This window comes from Schistocerca nitens, chromosome 8 (assembly GCF_023898315.1).
Source record: "Schistocerca nitens isolate TAMUIC-IGC-003100 chromosome 8, iqSchNite1.1, whole genome shotgun sequence".
NCBI classification, from domain to species: domain Eukaryota; kingdom Metazoa; phylum Arthropoda; class Insecta; order Orthoptera; family Acrididae; genus Schistocerca; species Schistocerca nitens.
The window spans coordinates 429,762,369-429,782,611 of record NC_064621.1 but is presented as its reverse complement, the minus strand read 5'-3'; positions in this window follow the sequence as shown (position 1 = coordinate 429,782,611).

Sequence of the window (20,243 nt, the reverse complement as noted above, 5' to 3'; positions counted from 1 at the left end):
GTCTTCGAAGGACTCAAAGTGGTATTTGATGCGGTTCTTTTGGTATATAGCTTTAAGGTTGCCCTCTAGAAGTCCGTTGAGCGTCTCATTGAGGTGAACGTAATCCTTTGTGTAATAAATTGTGACTGGGGGCACTTTGCCAAGCACATTCTTGTCTCTGTCCACGGCTTCTGCGGCATTAGAAGTTTGTGCCTGTGGCTTGTTGGCGGTTGATGGAGGCGCAGCTTGAGGTGTCAGTGGGGTGAATCGGTTCGTTGTGGGGATGGTCTCCGTTCGTCTCTTAGCCGGGTTGGCTAAGTCCTTGGCTAATGCGTTGCTTCTGCGCCGTTTGTTGTGTACGAGCGTAAAGTTCCCCTCTGCGTGTGGGGAGTCGTTGTCGTTTTCTGCTGGAAAGGCCGCTGCCATCTCCGCGTCGTCGACCGTTTGGTGGGAGTGCTGTGATTCGACATCTGAGTCCATAGATGGAGATGCCAGACAGGTGTCGTTATCCTGCTCTTGCGTTTCCCGTGAATAGTGGATAAGGCGTTGTATGTCCTTCAGCGTTTCTTTGTCCTCCTCCCGACATATATCGAGTCTTCTGGCGCAGTCCTGGCGGTCGTCTTCATTGCTGTGTCTATCGTGATGTGATGTATGGCCGACGTCCGAATACGGTTTCGTAGTGTGGTGTGTAGTCTTCTGCGGTCGAATAGCGCCTGTCGATCGTCGTTCTATCCTGTCATGAACCGGTGCCGTAGCCTGGGTCGTCAACCTGGGATCCGTCCAGTGTGGAGCGGCCGCTGGGGCGTCCGGCGGGCCAGGCCCAACCGACCAGCGGCCGACTCCGGCGCGTCCGAGGCGGCTGCCCCGGCCGCGCGCGCATCGTCCTCGCTCGTCGGTATCGCGAACTCGACTGCCTTCCGTCCCGATTTAGCAAGCATGAAAGCGTCACGGATATACTCAACGAATCCCTGGTACAGAAGGGTACAACCAAAATCACAGGAAGAATAACACAACATATTCCTTCCTCACAAGTATCACTCACAAAACAAGCATGACAAAAATCTGAGAAATTGGAGCATATACTGAGACATGCTGATGGTCTTCTTCGAGCTCACCATTCGCAAATGAACAGCAACGGGGTAAAATAAGAACGCTAGTTGAAGCACCATCCACCACACACCGTAAGGTCAGTTGAACTGCATAGTCGCAAATGTATTTTGTACACCACTGACCTTTGCAGTTTTGCTTCGGAGTGTCAGCGACATTACCATACCGCCGGCATCGGGGTGGTAGACTTGCTTGGCATTATAGGAAAACCGGGGTCCAAATACGTGGAAAGTTTTAATAGAGAGGATTACGAGTTAGAGTCCAGATGTCGCTAAATTTCGAAACAGCGCACACTTCACAGTAGAGAGAAATATTAACACTACGTTGAGACTAAGCCATTTCTTCAGGATATTCGTTATTTCACGAGTGATAGTCCCACTAGTTATGCAAGAGAGTTTCTGTGAAGTTCGATAGAAGAGAGTAGCAGCAGAATTGAATGTATGAGCGTGGGTTGTGAGTCGTGCGTGAACGCCATAGTCGGTGACAGAATTCTCCGGTGATGGCAAGGTACTAGGTTCTGGTCCCGGTCCAGCACTCATGAATCCGAAAGTAAGTCACAATAAAGTGGACACCAGGCTGGGCAGTGAAAATTTATTCTGGAATTTGCTAAAGGGTTTTGTATTCACGGTACTATCAGTCTGAAATTGGACGGCATACATTTCCAAGCGTTATCCGTCTTTATTAACCGTTTTTCAGCGTTGTTCAGTCAGGAGTTACGTTGCCCACGCAGCTCTACTCACCATGAAGCCGTCGGCGGCAGCAAAATACTTCCGAGCACGCCCCGTTCTCATTGATTTAAAAGTCGCTGTAAAGGAAGAACTCGGCAGGTTAGAAGAACTCGGCAGGTGATAGAACCAATTCCGTCGACTCGGTGCATAACATCCGAAGTGGTAGTAAAAACTCGGATCAGCACAATCCGCCTGCACGCTGATTATAAAACGACCGTAAATTCTCAGGCAGTCTTGGTCCCGCATTCTTTACGGTGGCAGGAAGGAGCTATCCAACCTGACTGACGGCACCTTTGTGTTTCAAAAGATGCCATAGTGCACGCACGCAAGCAACTGCCGCTACGCACAGAAAGGGAACAACTCCTGTTAATCGACACACCTGTCAACCTGTGCAAAGACAAGTGCTAGTCGTTTCGTGTACCAGTGCACTATCTGTTCTCCCACAATACCTGGAACAACAGCTGCTGCAGTGTAATTTGCTAACAAAGCGTATAAGATCTGGATATGATCCGGCAAACATAATGGCGGTAATTAAAGCCAGTGTTCCATCTTCATTGTTTCTGTTTTACATCCCCGCGCATTTGGGCCTGTATCATCACCAAGAGCTGTGCGATTAGATACTATTAGCCTCAGCCGTAGAGCGTAACGTTGTGTATCATATGTAAATAAAAACGACTCTGTGAAGCCCAGCTCGCTCTGTACGTTCACGAGGCGCACAAAGTGGTAGAAACAGGTGCCCTGGTTGATGTCTGTTGTTTGACTTCCGGAAGGCGTTCGATACATTTCTGCACTGTCGCCTGGTGAACAAAGTACAAGCGCACAGAATATTAGATCAGCTTTGCACTTAGAGTAAAGAGTTACTAGCAAATAGAACACATAACGGACAGAAATCTTAAGATTCAAAATAACTTCGCGCTTATGCCAAGGAAGTGTTAGGTGACGGTTATCTTTCACAACGACCACTTGCAAAACCCCACGCTGTGTGGTTGTGAAAACGGTCGTACGGGAATGATGGAACTGCCCAGACCCCGGAACACCCCACTTAAGGCATGTTACTTCAGACGAAATACAAGTAAAATTAGATTGATGTTTTATTACATTAAAAGTAATGAAATAGCAAAAGCCTCAGTGACACAATTGTTAGAAAAAGTGATTGCAATAAAAGTCTGAAGTACCAGCGTAGCCTATCTGCACATTCAATCATTAATACGAATGCAACCTACCAAAAGTTGTAGTTACTCTATTGGTCGACTGAATAATAAATGAAAACGATGCTATCACTGGAACCGAAATTAACAGTACTGTGGCAACGGTACCTCCACTTTGCAAACGTCAACGACCCGCTGTCGCCGGTACTGCTGCATACTCTCACCAACCTGCTGTGCCGGTCAGTCGGCCGTGCGTGGTCACAGGTCAAAAATCAGAATCTCACCCGTCAGGACTCGGACAACTTAAGGCCGATCCACCGTTTGAACTCAAGAGGCTAAAAGCAGTGACCTTTCACCTTCCACCTCCAAACCAAGAGCGTCCATCTTCACATGTTGCTGCTCCCGACTCTGCTGTTTTCTCCTTTCAAAAATGTTCAAATGTGTGTGAAATCTTAGCCGGCCGTTGTGGCCGAGCGGTTCTAGACGAGGTAGTCCGGTACCGCGCTGCTGCTACGGTCGCAGGTTCGAATCCTGCCTCGGGCATGGATGTGTGTGATGTCCTTAGGTTAGTTAGGTTTAAGTAGTTCTAAGACTAGGGGACTGATGACCTCAGATGTTAAGTCCCATAGTGCTCAGAGCCATTTGAACCATTTTTGTATGAAATCTTATGAGACTTAACTGCTAAGGTCATCAGTCCCTACACTTACACACTACTTAACCTAAATTATTCTAAGGACAAGCATACACACACCCATGCCCGAGGGAGGACTCGAACCTCCGCCGGGACCACCCGCACAGTCCATGAATGCAGCGCCCAAGACCACTCGGCTAATCTCGCTCGGCTTCTCCTTTCCGGTCGCAACCGTTAAGCAGGAACAATGTTACTGTTTTCCTCCAACAACGTGAAAACTGCCACGTTTAATAAATTTTCACCACAAAATGTCTCTAGAGGGGGGCCAATCAGAGCACATCGTCCTCGCCAGTTTCATCTAGAAATTCCCGTCTGACGTCAGAAGCGATGGGCGAATCATAACGTTTTTTATACACTTCATAATTTCCAGAAGCCTGACCAACGTGACGGGAACTCCGCGAGGCTTCCTCTCACAGCGTAGGCGCAGACATTCCAAGACTTGTGATTTCTCAGCATAAATTATTAGGTGGCAGCTTTCCACAGTGCCGAACCGTGCCGCATACCGTGAATCTCATCTTAGCCTGATTCACAGGGCAGTTCATTGAGACCTCTTAGGTGGGTCCTTGACACGCGTAAGCCGGAAAAAAATCCTTTGAAAGCTGTGTGGTCTTCCCTGTCGCTTTCAGAGTTCTGCACGAATTCAGCGGTTCTCACACATTATTAGAACACAAGTCTCGACAGACAACCACTGCAGTTTTGTATAATACATTCCCTAGCACTAAATAACGTTTTTAGATTTTTCCCGTGACGAAACTAAAGTTACCTGTCTATCGCCAGTCGTGACAAGGGACGGACGAAGTCAGCCATTCAGCCTGTAACCTGACGGGAAAAAACCAACAATAAAAATAATTACTGTAGAGTAATGAAATTTCGGGAATACCTTTGTCTAGCTAATATACTTAAGTGATTAAGATCGCAAGATCACAGGTTAACGTAAGCACGAAATAAGCCTTTGCAAATGCCAAATGTTGGTACATTGCAGTCTGACCGCAAGAACGTTGAAAGCAAGTGTGAAAACGTACATGCAACGTATTGTACAGGTGCCGGATGTCAGTTTGTGCGATGAAGTTCCATGCCTCTTCCACTTGGTCGGTCAATACAAAGATGACAAAGACGGTTAATTCTGTTCGATGATGACGCTGGTCGTTCGATTATGTCCCATATGTGATAGATTCACGACAGATGTGGTGATCAAGCACGGAAAGGCAACTTGTCGACACTCTGCGGAGCATGTTGGGGTACAACAGTGGTATGTGGCGATAGTTATCCTGTTGGAAAATACTCCTGTAGTGCTGTTCATGAATGGCAGCAAAAAAAGGTTGAATCACCTGACTGATGCACGAATTTGCAGTCAGGGTGCGTGGAATAACTATGAGAGTTCTCCTGCTGTCATACGAAAACGCACCCCAGACCATAATTCCAGGAGTAGGTCCAGTGTGTTTAGCACGCAGACAGCTTGGCTGCAGGACCTCAATTGGCCGTCACTGGCACCAAGGCAGAACCAGTTTTCATCACAAAACACAACAGACCTGCACCCTGCCCCCCTATCAGCTCTAACTTGACACCACTTAGATCGCAAATGGCGGTGGTTTGGGGTCAGTGGAATGCACGCTACAGGGTGTCTGGCTCGGAGCTGTCCTTGAAGTAACCAATTTTGTAAACAGTTCGTTGTGTCACTGTGGTGCCAACTGCTGCTCAGATTGCTGCTGAAGACTCAGTACGGTGCGCCAGTTATTCGCCGAACACAATGGTCTTCCCTGTTGGTAGTGTCAAGTGGGCGTCTGGAGTCCGATCTTCTTGCGCTTCTTGCGACCGTACGTACTCGCGGTGACCCCTGCCAGCATCATGTACTGTGGCTACATTCCCGTAAAATCCTTCTGCAATATCGCAGAAGAACAGCCAGCTTCTCGTCGCCCTCTTACACGACCTCGTTAAGGCAGTGAGTTGTTGATAATGACGCCTTTGTAGCCTTAAAGGCATTTTTAAGTAACATCAATTCACCATGCCCAACTTCAAAGATAACTAATGCTCAAGATCGTTACAGTATGTATTTAAAGTAAAGCTTATGTGCAACCCCATAGTGGCGCCACTAGCGCCATTCTTATGCTACTGGTGTGAAATCTGAATAGATACCATCTTCCAGATGTAGAAACACGCCTACCATGTCACACTATGCCTTCTCGGTGTTGCCTTTGTTTTCGTCAGTGTATATGACGTAATGGGATAACGCTCGAATCTCCGCAAGGATGTTCGCGGATGTTGTAAACAAAGAAGTTGCAACGCTTAAAACTGTTGCAAAATACGGGAAGACCTGCAGAGGCTCGATCCTTAATACGGGAATTAGTAGGTCACTTTAGGCATAAGCGTAGTGTATTGAGCACTGGTAGGTGGAAAATCTAATTTTTTGTGTGGTTACACGAGTCCTTTACAATCACTGGAAGCAATTTCTCCCATTCAATATCTGGGAGTACGCTTGCGAAGCGGTTTAAAATGGAACAAAATTAATCGCAGGAGAAGTAGATGCCAGACTGAGGTTTACTGGAAGAATCATCAAGAAAAGTGGTCTATTGATGGAGGAACCTCATAAGACCCTCGCGTTTCTTCCTTACCAGACAGGACTCACAAATAAAACATAGGAGTTCCAAAGAAGAGCAGCACCTTTCGTCTCAGTTTCTTTTAGTTAGCATTAAAATTTCACAGAGATGCTCGTCGACATCCAGGGAATGCGCTACAACATAGGCGTTGATGCACGATGTGGGTTACTGTTAATATTCGAAGATCGTATGTCCCAAGGAGAGTCAACCAACATATTTCTTCTAGTGAAGAGACCATGAAGGTAAATTAGAAAGATTCGAGGAGATACGAAGGCTTACAGGTAATCATTCATCCCCCGCACTATTTGCGAATGGAACTAGCCAGGTACTTGGGGAGAGGGGAAGGGGGGGGGAGAGTGATAATGGTGCCCAACGTACCCTCCGCCACACCCCGTTAAGTGGCTTGCGGAGTATGGATGTAGATAGAGGATGTTGTGGTAATCAGTGCAGTTCGGTGTAAACCATAGTAACCGGTGCCACCACAGTACAGCATTTAAATACTTACGCCAACTCTTCCAAATGCTGTATGACTATGGACTGAGTTGCAGTATATAAAAATCCCAGTAAATCTGGCCTCAAAACTAGCACCAAACCACATTCTTTCTGAATCAATAAGTGTTTTAGGACCTGGACTCATCATCATTGAGAATTGCTTCCACAAATTTCAATCTTTTGTACAAGAAATCCTTGTTAAGGTCTGACGATGGCCTTAATTCCAAAGGAGTTACGGAAAAGCAATTTATTGATTCAAAAAATAGTGTGGCCTGCTGCTATTTCCCAACTGAATGATATTTCAGAAAACAGCCCTGGTGTTGTCAAGCTGTTGCAGAGAAAATAAAATCCCAGTTTACGAAATACTTAGAGCAACTGGTCAACGTCATTTGCAGTAAAGCCATTACCACTCTCATACTGCGTGAATGAGGAAGATGGCGGCAGTATCGGCCGGCGTTCTGACTCCAGCTCACCCTCTGCAGTGAGTGCTAAAGTGGAGACATCCTCCTCTGTGACGGCAAGGCTCGTCTTATTGGTTGTCTGGCAGCAACCTCAAATGGCTCAAATGGCTCTAAGCACCATGGGACTTAACATCTGAGGTCATCAGTCCCCTAGACTTAGAACTACTTAAACCTAATTAACCTAAGGACGTCACACACATCCATGCCCGAGGCAGGATTCGAACCTGCGACCGTAGCAGCAGCGCAGTTCCGGAATGAAGCGCCTAGAACCGCTCGGCCACGTCGGCCGGCCTGGTAGCAAGCAAGTCTTTCCTCATCAGTCATCTGACAAGTCTTCACTCTTTCGTCTCCCAGTAGCACGTGTTGTCTAATTTAATCCACTGAAATTTGGCTCTTTCTGCCAGCGTAGGAATTTCGCCAGTCAATTGAAGCAGACCTTGCGAGTTCTGACCAGTAATAATAAGTTAAACAATCTCCGACTCCTGCGTATTTTGTTACGATTAATCAATCATGCCACATAATGGGGAGGAAGGAAGGAAATCTCTCCCACTCCATGTCAGTTTTCTGAATCTGATGAATCAAGGGGCAAACGTGTATGCATATGTGTGAAAGTGCACCTGGTACAGAAATAAATTTTAAGAGCCAAGCAAAAAGCTAGCTTCAAGACTATTAAATGAACATTCATCCATGGTGTGGCTACCAACAAAATGGTGGGTTTCACGATTTGTCATTTATGAAGGCTACACCTGGCTTATTTTTTTATCTTTCCTAGTATCTTGAACATAACTGTTACATTACTGCCCATTAAAATTGCTACACCAAGAAGAAATGCACATGATAAAAGGGTATTCATTGGACAAATAATTATACTAGGACTGACATGTGATTACATTTTCACGCAATTTGGGTGTATAAATCCCGAGAAATCAGCACCCTGAACAACCACCTCTGGCCGTAATAACGATCTTGATACGCCTGGGCATTGAGTCAAACAGAGCTCGGATGGCGTGTACAGGTACAGCTGCCCACGCAGCTTCAACACGATACCACAGTTCATCAAGAGTAGTGACTGGCGTATTGTGACGAGCCAGTTGCTCGGCCACCATTGATCAGACGTTTTGAATTGGTGAGATATCTGGAGAATGAGCTGGCCAGGGTAGCAGTCGAACATTTTCTGTATCCATAAAGGCCCGTACAGGACCTGCAACATGCGGTCTTGCTGAAATGTAGGGTTTCGCAGGGATCGAATGTAGGTTAGAGCCCCGGGTCGTAACACATCTGAAATGTAAAGTCCACTGTTCAAAGCGCCGTCAATGCGAACAAGAGGTGATCGAGACATGTAACCAATGGCACCCCATACCATCACGCCGGGTGATACGCCAGTATGGCGATGACGAATACACGCTTCCGATGTGCGTTCACCGCGATGTCGCCAAACACGGGTGCGACCATCATGATACTGTAAACAGAACCTCGATTCATCCGAAAAAATGACGTTTTGCCATTCGTGCACCCAGGTTCGTCGTTGAGTACACCATCGCAGGCGCTCCTGTCTGTGAAGCAGCGTCAAGGGTAACCGCAGCCATGGTCTCCGTCGTCAAACTGTTCGTGCAGAGGGTTGTCTTGCACACGTTCCCATCTGTTGACTCAGGGATTGAGACGTGGCTGCACGGATAAGATGCCTGTCATCTCGACTGCTAGTGATACGAGGCCGTTGAGATCCAGCAAGGCGTTTCGTATTACCCTCCTGAACCCACTGATTCCATATTCTGCTAACAGTCATTGGATCTCAACCAACGCGAGCAGCAATGTCGCGATACGATAAACTGCAATCGCGATAGGCTACAATCCGACTTTTATCAAAGTCGGAAACGTGATGGTACCCATTTCTCCTCCTTACACGACGCATCACAACAACGTTTCACCAAGCAACGCCGATCAACTGCTGTTTGTGTACGAGAAATCGGTTTGAAACTTTCCTCATGTCAGCACGTTGTAGGTGTCGCCTTCGGCGCCAACCTTGTGTGAATGCTCTGAAAAGCTAAAAATTTGCATATCACAGCATCTTCTTCCTGTTGGTTAAATTTCACGTCTGTAGCAAGTCATCTTCCTGGTGTAGCAATTTTAATGGCCAATAGTGTATATGGCTTCCCTGCATGCAGAGATGGAGGAAGAGAATTTTGCTTCGCATATCTGGCCACAAAGAGTGCTCTCAGCTCTTAACAAATTTATGACTCTCTCTGGTCCTTTTAAATAAACTCCCATGTTACGTGTCAGCTAGAAAAAGCTCTCCAAGGCTGCAGAAATGACAGGCCCCTCACTATAATAAAAGGAAGAGAAGAGATGAAGTAAATTATGTGGGCAGTCACTGCTAACATAGAAATTTGTCTGTGGTTATTATGCAGCATTGAAGGTGGGGATGTGTGTATAGCACTATGAAACATGTTGCGAGACAGCTTGGGTACAAACTACCAAATAACACTTGTCCCTCTCATTTTGCTGCTCCTTCCAGTGCAAAGTTAACTACTTACGGATATCATAGGTGATATTACATTAACCTGCAGCTTTTCTGGTGAGGATCTTCCATGGAATTCTTTCCTCGCCTGTTCGTTTCCATTTCATGCCTTACTTGTCCACTTACTTTTTAATATTCTTCAACAGCACATCACATACTTCTTCTCTGGATATCTGGTGGACCTTGTTTCATTTCCATTCGGCTCTGTGCAGCATATGTACACTTTCAGGTAACTGTTTCTCAGTTACCTATCAGTATCTGATGCCAGTAGAGATATTTCAGTTAAGTAACTCCTTTCTACTACTCTTTGTGTTTGTCTCTTTATCATCAGCCCATTTTCCGTAGTAAGTAATCTGTTATAGATGGGCGGGCCTGTGCAAGTACCCATTGCCGTAATCACATTGCTTGCCACAATAAGTCAGCACACTATTTTGCTACCACAGTGGCATCAGCACACTGGCACGACCGCTTCGCCAGTGACCAATGGTACTTTTGAAAACCAGGATGGTTCGGTGGCATCGCAACAAGTGTAGTACACTGAGGTGACAAAAGTCATGGGATTCCTCGTAGCGTTGTATCGGACCTCCTTTTGCCTGATGCAGTGCAGTAATTCGATGCGGTACGGACTCAACGAGTCGTTGGAAGTCCCCTGCAGAAATATACAGCCATGCTGCCCCTGCAGTCGTCCATAATTGCGAAGGTGTTGCCGGTGTAGGATTTTGTAGGCTAACTGGCCTCTCGATTATATTCACAAATTTTCGATGGGATTCATGTCGTGCGATATGGGCGGCCAAATCATTCGCTCAAATAAACTGACCAAAAGCGAATAATCGTGTGCCATTGAAATGTCGCATTGTCATCCATAAAAATTCCATCGTCGTTTGGAAACGTGTAGTCCATGAATGGCTGTAAATGGTCTCAAACTAGGCGAACATAATCATTTACAGTCAATGATCGATTCAGTTTCACCAGGGAACCCAGACCACGCCATGCAAACACAGCCCACACCATTATAGAGCGGCCACCACCATGCGCAGTGTCCTCGGTCCATGGCTGTGTCCTGACACTCGCACCCTACCATCAGTTCCCGCCAGTCGTCTATAGTCCATACGATATGCTCAAGAGCCCAGAAGATATACTGAAGGCGATATCATGCTGTTAGCAGTAGCATTCGCATCGGTCGTCTGCTGCCATAGCCCATTAACGCCAAATTTCGCCGCACTGTCATAACGGATACGTTCGTCGTACGTCCAACACTGATTTCCGCCGTTTTATTAGCACTAATAACTATATGCAAAGAATGCTACTCTCTGTCGCTATGGTAAGTGAAGGTCGTCAGCCCATGTGAAGTCCGTGGTGAGAGGTAATGCCTGAAATTTGGTATTCTGGGCACATCTTGGTACTGTGGATCTCGGAATATTTCATTCTTTAACGATTTACGAAATGTAATGTCTCATGCGTCTAGCTCCAACCGCTTTTCAACGCTCAAAGTCTGTTAATTGTCGTCGTGTGGCCATAGCAACGTCGGACAATTTTCCACACAAATCAACTGAGTACAAAAGACAGCACCATCAGTCCACTGCCCTTTTATATCTCATGTGCTTGATACTACCACCATCTGTATTTGTGCATAACACGATCCCATGACTTTTCACCTCAGAGTAGATAATACCTGGGGCCTATGCTCATAAACAAGCCCACCCTGATGTGCGTAAATACTGGTTGGCATCCGGCATTGAATCGGCGACCTCTGTGCAGCTGTTAGGGCATCGTCGCTCGTCAGCCATTGAGTGGAGCAGCTGTCTCTATTCGGTACCCTACAGGACTACCGACTTTGGAGCTCCAGCCACAACACTGAGAGGTAATGGTTAAACCGAGGTCCTCCCAGCCGCCGGCCCATCTATCATGCACCGATGCCAGACACTGCCAACCACACATCTAGGTCGGGTATCGCCCTCTGGATGTCTACAGTTTGGACGCTCACCATGGCCGGGCAGATCCCCCACCTACCTTGCTAGCAATGTGTCATGACCAGCTCACCGCACCGGCATCTGATGCAGCTCAGCCACTAGGCTACTTGATGCACCGTCTAGAAGCATCTTCATGACTATGCATCAAGCACCTATGACCATGGGTTCGATGGCCAACCGCTGCCTACTTGATATGGGCACAGGTCTTCTGTAGTAAACTGTTACAGACAAATAAACGAAACAGCTGTCTCCAAACTGAACGCGACTGGAATGGCGGCACGCACCAACTAGAGGACTTAAGCCACTAAATTGCCCGTTTCTGCCGTCATGTTGCCACAGACAGTAGGGTTCATATTGTTTGTCAACCTTAAAAAGAAATCTCTGCCGCTTTCACTGTTGTTTCGCTTTCGAAATTTTCTTTCAGTTTCTCCTTTGCTTTTCCGACATGTCCAGCGGAAAGAGGGCGAAGTACTACAGCTTATCTTCACCGACTGATTAAAATCTCTGGACTGAACGAAGGGAACTTGTACGTTGACTTCCCAGTTCATCAAATTTGACTCCCTTCTATTTTTTCTCTATAAAGGCTAAAAGACAAAGTTTACAATTACATACAAACATCAGATGATATGAAAGATGTAAATGCCTGCCTGACATTCCTTATAACATGTTAGAATGCGTGCATCAGTCTTTACATGGAAGATTGGAATTTTCTATTGAAACTGGTAATCGACACTTTGAACAGCACCTTTGAAGGCTTTTCAGATCCAAAGCCTTTCTTATTTCACTTCTTTTTCCCTGGCTTGATGCTGACACATGCAGCGGACAGCTGCGGTTATTTACCATTTTCAAACTGCGCTTGGTCGTTTTATATACATCCATCATGCCTCTGTGGACGTGGAGGCACCCCGATCAAAAGCATCCGGACACCTGGCTGAAAATGACTTACAGGTTCGTGGCACCCTCTATCGGTAATGCTGGAATTCAATATAGTGTTGGTCCACCCTTAGCCTTCATGACAGCTTCCACTCCCGCCGCATGCGTTCAATCAGGTGCTGGAAGGTTTCTTGGGGAATGGCAGCCCATTCTTCACGGAGTGCTGCACTGAGAAGAGGTATCGGCGTCGGTCGGTGAGGCCTGGCACCAAGTCGGCCTTCCAAAATATCCCAAAGGTTTTCAGTAGGATTCAGAGCAGGACTATGTGCAGGCCAGTCCATTACAGGGATGTTATTGTCGTGTAACCACTCCGCCACAGGCCGTGCATTATGAACAGGTGCTCGATCATGTTGAAAGATGAGCCCGCATCTCGTGGTCGTGCGGTAGCGTTCTCGCTTCCCACGCCCGGGTTCCCGGGTTCGATTCCCGGCGGGGTCAGGGATTTTCTCTGCCTCGTGATGGCTGGGTGTTGTGTGCTGTCCTTAGGTTAGTTAGGTTTAAGTAGTTCTAAGTTCTAGGGGACTGATGACCATAGCTGTTAAGTCCCATAGTGCTCAGAGCCATGTTGAAAGATGCAATCGCCGTCCCCGAATTGCTCTTCAACAGTGGGAAGCAAGAATTTGCTTAAAACATCAATGTAGACCTGTGCTGTAATTGTGTCACGCAAAACAACAAGGGGTGCAAGACACCTCCATGAAAAACACGACCACACCATAACACCACAGCCTCCGAATTTTACTGTTGGTACTACACCCGCTGGCAGAAGACGTTCGCCGGCCGCTGTGGCCGAGCGGTTCTAGGCGCTTCAGTCTGGAACCGCGCTGCTGCTATGGTCGCAGGTTCGAATCCTGTCTCGGGCATGGACTAATGACCTCAGATGTCAAGTCCCATAGTGCTTAGAGCCATTTGAACCATTTTAGATGACGTTCACCAGGCATTCGCCATACCCACACCCTGCCATCGGATCCCACATTGTGTACCGTGACTCGTCACTCCACACAACCTTTTTCCACTGTTCAATCGTCCAATGTTTACGCTCTTTACACCAAGCGAGGTGTCATTTGGCATTTACCGGCGTGATGTTTGGCTTATGAGAAGCCGCTCGACCATGAAATCCAAGTTTTCTCACCTCCCACCTAATTGTCATAGTACTTGCAGTGGATCCTGATGGAGTTTGGAATACCTGTGTCATGGTCTGGATAGATGTCTGCCTCTAACACATTACGACCCTCTTCAATTGTCGGCGTTCTCTGTCAATCAACATACGAGGTCAGCCTGTACGCTTTTGTGCTGTTCGTATCCCTTCACGTTTGCACTAAGCGCTGGCAGCGTCAACGTCAGTGTTGTGTTATGTAATTAATAACGTAGTCTTTCAATGAATGGTACACTCTGATACATTTTTAAATAGGTCTTTAGGAGAGGAAATGAATTACTGAATAAAAAATACTGGGTGGCATTTAAAAAAGTCATACCGCTGTTCATACCTTTGTAAAAACCAAAGCTACAACGAAGGCAATCGTGCTGATTGATGTCCCCTGGCGGCAAAAAAACATTTGCTTGAAACGTTTTGTAATTTGCATCTGGACAAACAGTTATTTAGGGTGGTCATGATTAATGGGACACACACACACACACACACACACACACACACACACACACACACACACATATGTGTGTGATCAAAAGTATCCGAACACCACCAAAAACATATGTTTTTAATATTAGGTGCATTGTGCTGCCACCTACGTTCAGGTACTCCATATTAGCGACCTCATTAGTCATTAGACATCGTGAGAGAGCAGAATGGGCGCTCTGCGGAACTCACGGACTTCCAACGTGGTTAGGTGATTGGGTGTCACTTGTGTCATTCGTCTGTAAGCGAAACTTCCACACACCTAAACATCCCTAGGTCCACTGTTTCCGATGTGATAGTGATGTGTAAACGTGAAGGGACATGAACAGCACAAAAGCGTATAAGCTGACCTCGTCTGTTGATTGACAGAGACTGCGACAATTGAAGAGGGTGGTAATTTGTAATAGGCAGACATCAGTCCAGACAGGATTGTACAGGAATTCCAAACTGCATCAAGATCCACTGCAAGTACTACGACAGTTAGGCGGAAGATGAGAAAACTTGATTTTCATAAGCCACATATCGCGAGGGTAAATGCCAAACGACGCCTCGCTTGGTGTAAGGGGCGTAAACATCGGACGACTGAACAGTGGAAAAAGGTTTTGTGAAGTGGCGAATCACGGTACACAATGTGGGATCCGATGCAGGGTGTTGGTATGGCAAATGACCGGTGAACGTCATCTGCCAGCGTGTGTAATGCCAACAGTATAATTCGGAGGCGGTGGTGTTATGGTGTGGTCGTGTTTTTCATCGAGCGGTCTTGCACCTCTTGTTGTTTTGCGTGGCACTATCACAGCACAGGTCTACGTTGATGTTTTAAGCGCCTTCTTGCTTCCCACATTTGAAGAGCAATTCTGGGACGGCAATTGCATCTTTCAACATTACCGAGCACCCGATCATAAGGCACGGCCTGTGGCGGAGCGGTTGCACGACAATAACATCCCCAAAATGGACTGGCCGGCAGAGAGTCCTGGCCTGACTCCTACTGAAAACCTATGGAATGTCTTGGAAGGCCGACTTGGTGTCATGCCTCACCGACCGGCAGCGACACCTCTTCTCAGTGCAGCACTCCGTGAAGAATGGGCTGCCATTCCCCAAGAAACCTTCCAGCACCTGATTGAATGTAGGCTGCAGGAGTTTAAGCCATCATAAAGGCTAAGGGTGGGCCAACACTATATTGAATTCCAGCATTACCGATGGGGCGCCACGAACTTGTAAGTCATTTTCAGCCGGGCGTCTGGATACTTTTGACCACATAGTGTATATGGTGGGGCTCCTCCATGCCCACAGCGCATGATGGCCAATGTAAAAGGTCAACTACTATCTCTTCGTAGGGGTTAGTGGTTATTGTTCACTGAGTAAGGTCTTCGCAGGATGTGGGTACTGCGACGTCTTCGTACGTCTGGGTACGATTAACCATTAATACGCACTCATCTGCAGGCAGATTGGGTCGAAAATCTAACCAAGGGTAGCAGTTTGAAAGCGAAGGGGAAAAAAGTTCCAAGGCAAGAGATAAGGTAAAGAAACCTCGGCGATAGTCGTGTCAGACAGTAAGAGCAGTAGCAAACTACTTGCTATCTGCGACAGATTATGCAAAGGTTAGGTAAGTTAGCGGTGGGTAGTGTGCAGGTGGGTACCTTTGAAGTTGCGAGGCGTTGTCACTCGACGGCTGCAGCTAGGTACCGGCGTTGCGTTCTAGGCCAGCATCAGCATACCTATAAAACAACTGGACTTATGATCGGTTGGTGTGTCATATATATTGATGTCAATGTGCATTATTCCTTTTAAAAAAAAGTCTTCTTAAAATGAATATACGTTGTACTGACTGTTAAATTCAGTGAGTGGATTGCAGTTTTGGGCTCTTGGTTACATTTCTGTGAAAACAGCTCACCAGTAGCACCTTCCATTTCAAACGTGTTTGGGGTACAAGTTTCAGGTGATAGTCATTGCATAACTTAAGGGGAAGTTGTGGGCGAGAGGCCCGAGAAAGTTCAGTATTTTCTCCGCACAAGGATTGTTTCTACTAAAATACACATTCGTGTATGAAAAACATTTTTTTATCTCATAACCAATAAAAAATGGTGGATGCAGCACTTGTAAAAATTTACGCCTCGCGGCGCATTCTGGGTGGCGCGAAGCGTTGTACAGACTCATGGGCCGGCCGGAGTGGCCGAGCGGTTCTAGGCGCTACAGTCTGAAAGCGCGCGACCGCTACGGCCGCAGGTTCGAATTCCGCCTCGGGCATGGATGTGTGTGATGTAATTAGGATAGTTAGGTTTAAGTAGTTATAAGTTCTAGGGGACTGATGACCTCAGAAGTTAAGTCCCATAGTGCTCAGTGCCATTTTTTGAACAGACTCATGGATATTTATGAAATCGATAAAAATAGAAAATTATTAAATTAGAATGAATTGTAAGATCCGTCACGCTGGTATTTCGAAAAATACCTACAAAAATGGCAGCTACTTGAAAAACATGTCAATTTCTTGGCATGTTTTTAAGTTCATGTTTGGAAAATTATTTAAAATTAAAATGAAAAAAAAATCCTCTCTTTTAAGACCTCGTAAATTAAATTACCTTTCGTTCAAAAATCAAATGAATCTGTTGATCTATGAGGACTCTAGAGCGGTCCGTGCGCTGTAAAACGTTCGTGCGAAAAGAACGCGTTTAAAGATTAGAGTAAGACAAAACAATGTTCTTTCAAAACTTTCGGTTAACCTGCGATCCCAGGACCATAGAGTCATCCTTCCTCTCCCTCAAAATTGATCTGGTTCTGAATTTTGTGTGTTTTTTCAGCTAGGCTCTTATGGGGCACTTCTTGCCCCAAAAGGAAGATGTTTCGGTGCCAGTTTCCAAATGCACGCGTCGAAGCTCTCGCTGTCATCTTGTGTATTGGCACCGGTGCATCTCATAACAAGTGTTCATTGGACAGAAATTTGTATACTGATCGAATCTTGGTTCAAATGGCTCTAAGCAATGTAGGACTTCACGTCTGAGGTCATCAGTCCCCTAGACTTGAACTACTTAAACCTAACTAACCAAACACTCATCCATGCCGAGGCAGGATGCGAACCTGCGACCGTAGCAGCCGCGTGGTTCCGGACTGAAACGCCTAGAACCGCTCGGCCACAGCGGCCGGCAATCGAATCTTATTCTGAACTAATGCATCGATCGCCTACAGTTGTCTACACACCAAGGTGACAAAAACCATGCAATACCTCCTAATATCGTTCTGGGCCTTCTTTTTCTAGGCGTAGTGTAGAAACTCGAAGTGACATGGACGCAACAAGTCGCTGGAACTTTCCTGCATAAACATTGAGCCTTGTTGACTCTATATCCGTCCTTTGTGCAGGATTTTGTCCATGAACTGACCCCTCGATTACGTCCCATAAATGTTCCACGAGATTCATGTCGGGCGATCTTGGTGGTCAAATTACTCGCTCGAATTGTCCAGAATATTCTTCCAACCAATCGCGAACCATTGTGTCCCCGTGACATTGTGCGTCGTTGTTTGGGAACATGAAGTCCGTAAATGCTGCAAATGTTGTCCAAGTAGCCGAACATACCCATTTCCAGTCAATGCTCGGTTCAACTGGACCAGAGGACCTAGTTCATTCTTTGTAAATGCAGCCCACACCAATTTGGAGCCACCATCTGCTTTCACAGTGCATTGTTGACAACTTGGTTCCATGGCACACTCTAACCGTAGCATCAGCTCTTATCAATTGAAATCGGGCCTCATCTGACCAGGCTACTGTTTTCCAGTAGTCTAGGGTCCAACTCTAAAGTTCAACAGATATGATCACTGCCCCAGGAGATGCGCTGCAGACGATGTCGTGCTGTTGGCAAAGGCACTCATGACAGTTTGTCCTAACGGATACGTTTGTCGTACGTCCCACATCGATTCCTGCGGGTATTTCACGCAGTGTGCTTGTCTGTTAGCACTGAAAATTATATGCAGACGCCACTGCTCTGAAGGCCGTCGGCCATTGCGTTGTCGCTGTCCGTAATTATAGGAAATGCTTGAAATTTAGTATTTCCGACATACTCTTGACACTGAGGATCTCGGAATACTGAATTCTCTAGCGATTTCCGAAACGGAACGTCTCACGCGTCTTGCTGTGCGTTCACATTTTGTTCTTTCCCGTCACGCGGCCGTAATCACGCTGGACACTTTTCCACATGAATCACCTCAGTGCGAATGACAGCTCCGCCAACATACCTTGATTACGCGATGCTACCGCTATTTGTATACAGGGTGGTCCATTGATAGTGACAGGGCCAAATATCTCACGAAATAAGCGTCAAACGAAAAAACTACAAAGAACGAAACTCGTCTAGCTTGAAGGGAGAAACCAGATAGCGCTATGGTTGGCCCGCTAGATGGCGCTGCTATAGGTCAAACGGATATCAACTGCGTTTTTTAAAATAGGAACCCCCATTTTTATTACATATTCGTGTAGTACGTAAGGAAATATGAATGTTTTAGTATGACCACTTTTTTCGCTTTGTGATAGATGGCGCTGTAATAGTCACAAACATATGGCTCACAATTTTAGACGAACAGTTCGTAAATACAGAACGTAGGTACTTTTGAACATTTTATTTCGGTTGTTCCAATGTGATACATGTGCCTATGTGAACTTATCATTTCTGAGAACGCATGCTGTTACTGCGTGATTACCTCTAAATACCACATTAATGCAATAAATGCTCAAAATGATGTCCGTCAACCTCAATGCATTTGGCAATACGTGTAACGACATTCTTCTTAACAGCGAGTAGTTCGCCTTTCGTAACGTTCGCACATGCATTGACAATGCGCTGACGCATTTTGTTGTCGGTGGATCACGGTAGCAAATATCCTTCAACTTTCCCGACGGAAAGAAATCCGGGGACGTCAGATTCGGTGAACGTGCGGGCCATGATATGGTGCATCGACGACCAATCCACCTGTCAGGAAATATGCTGTTCAATACCGCTTCAACCGCACGCGAGCTGTGTGCCGGACATCCATCATGTTGGAAGTACATCTTCATTCTGCCATACAGTCAAACATCTTGTAGTAACATCGGTAAAATATTACGTAGGAAATCAGCATACATTGCACCATTTAGATTGCCATCGATAAAATGGGGGCCAATTATCCTTCCTCCCATAATGCTGCACCATACATTGACCCGACAAGTCTCTGATGTTCCACTTGTCGCAGCCATCGTGGATTTTCCATTGCCTGATAGTGCATATTATGCCGGTTTACGTTACCGCTGCTGGTGAATGACGCTTCGTCGCTAAATAGAACGCGTGCAAAAAATCTGTCATCGTCCCGTAATTTCTCTTGTGACCAGTGGCAGAACTGTACACGACGTTCAAAGTCGTCGCCATACAATTGCTGGTGCATAGAAATATGGAACGGGTGCAATCGATGTTGATGTAGCATTCTCAACACCGACGTTTTTGAGATTCCCGATTCACGAGCAATTTGTCTGCTACTGATGTGCGGATTAGCCGCGACAGTAGCTAAAACACCTACTTGGGCATCATCATTTGTTGCAGGTCGTGGTTGACGTTTCAGACGTGGCTGAACACTAACTGTTTCCTCAAATAACGTAACTATCCGGCGAACGGTCCGGACACTTGGGTATGATGTCGTCCAGGATACCGAGCAGCATACATAGCACACGCCCGTTGGCCATTTTGATCGTAATAGCCATACATCAACACGATATCAACCTTTTCCGCCATTGGTAAACGGTCCATCTTAACACGGGTGATGCATCACGAAGCAAATACCGTCCGCACTGGCGGAATGTTACGTGATACCACGTACTTATACGTTTGTGACTATTACAGCGCTATCTATCACAAAGCGAAAAAAGTGGTCCAACTAAAACATTCATATTTATTTAAGTACTACACGAATATGTAATAAAAAATGGGGGTTCCTATTTAAAAAACGCAGTTGATATCCGTTTGACTTATGGCAGCGGCAT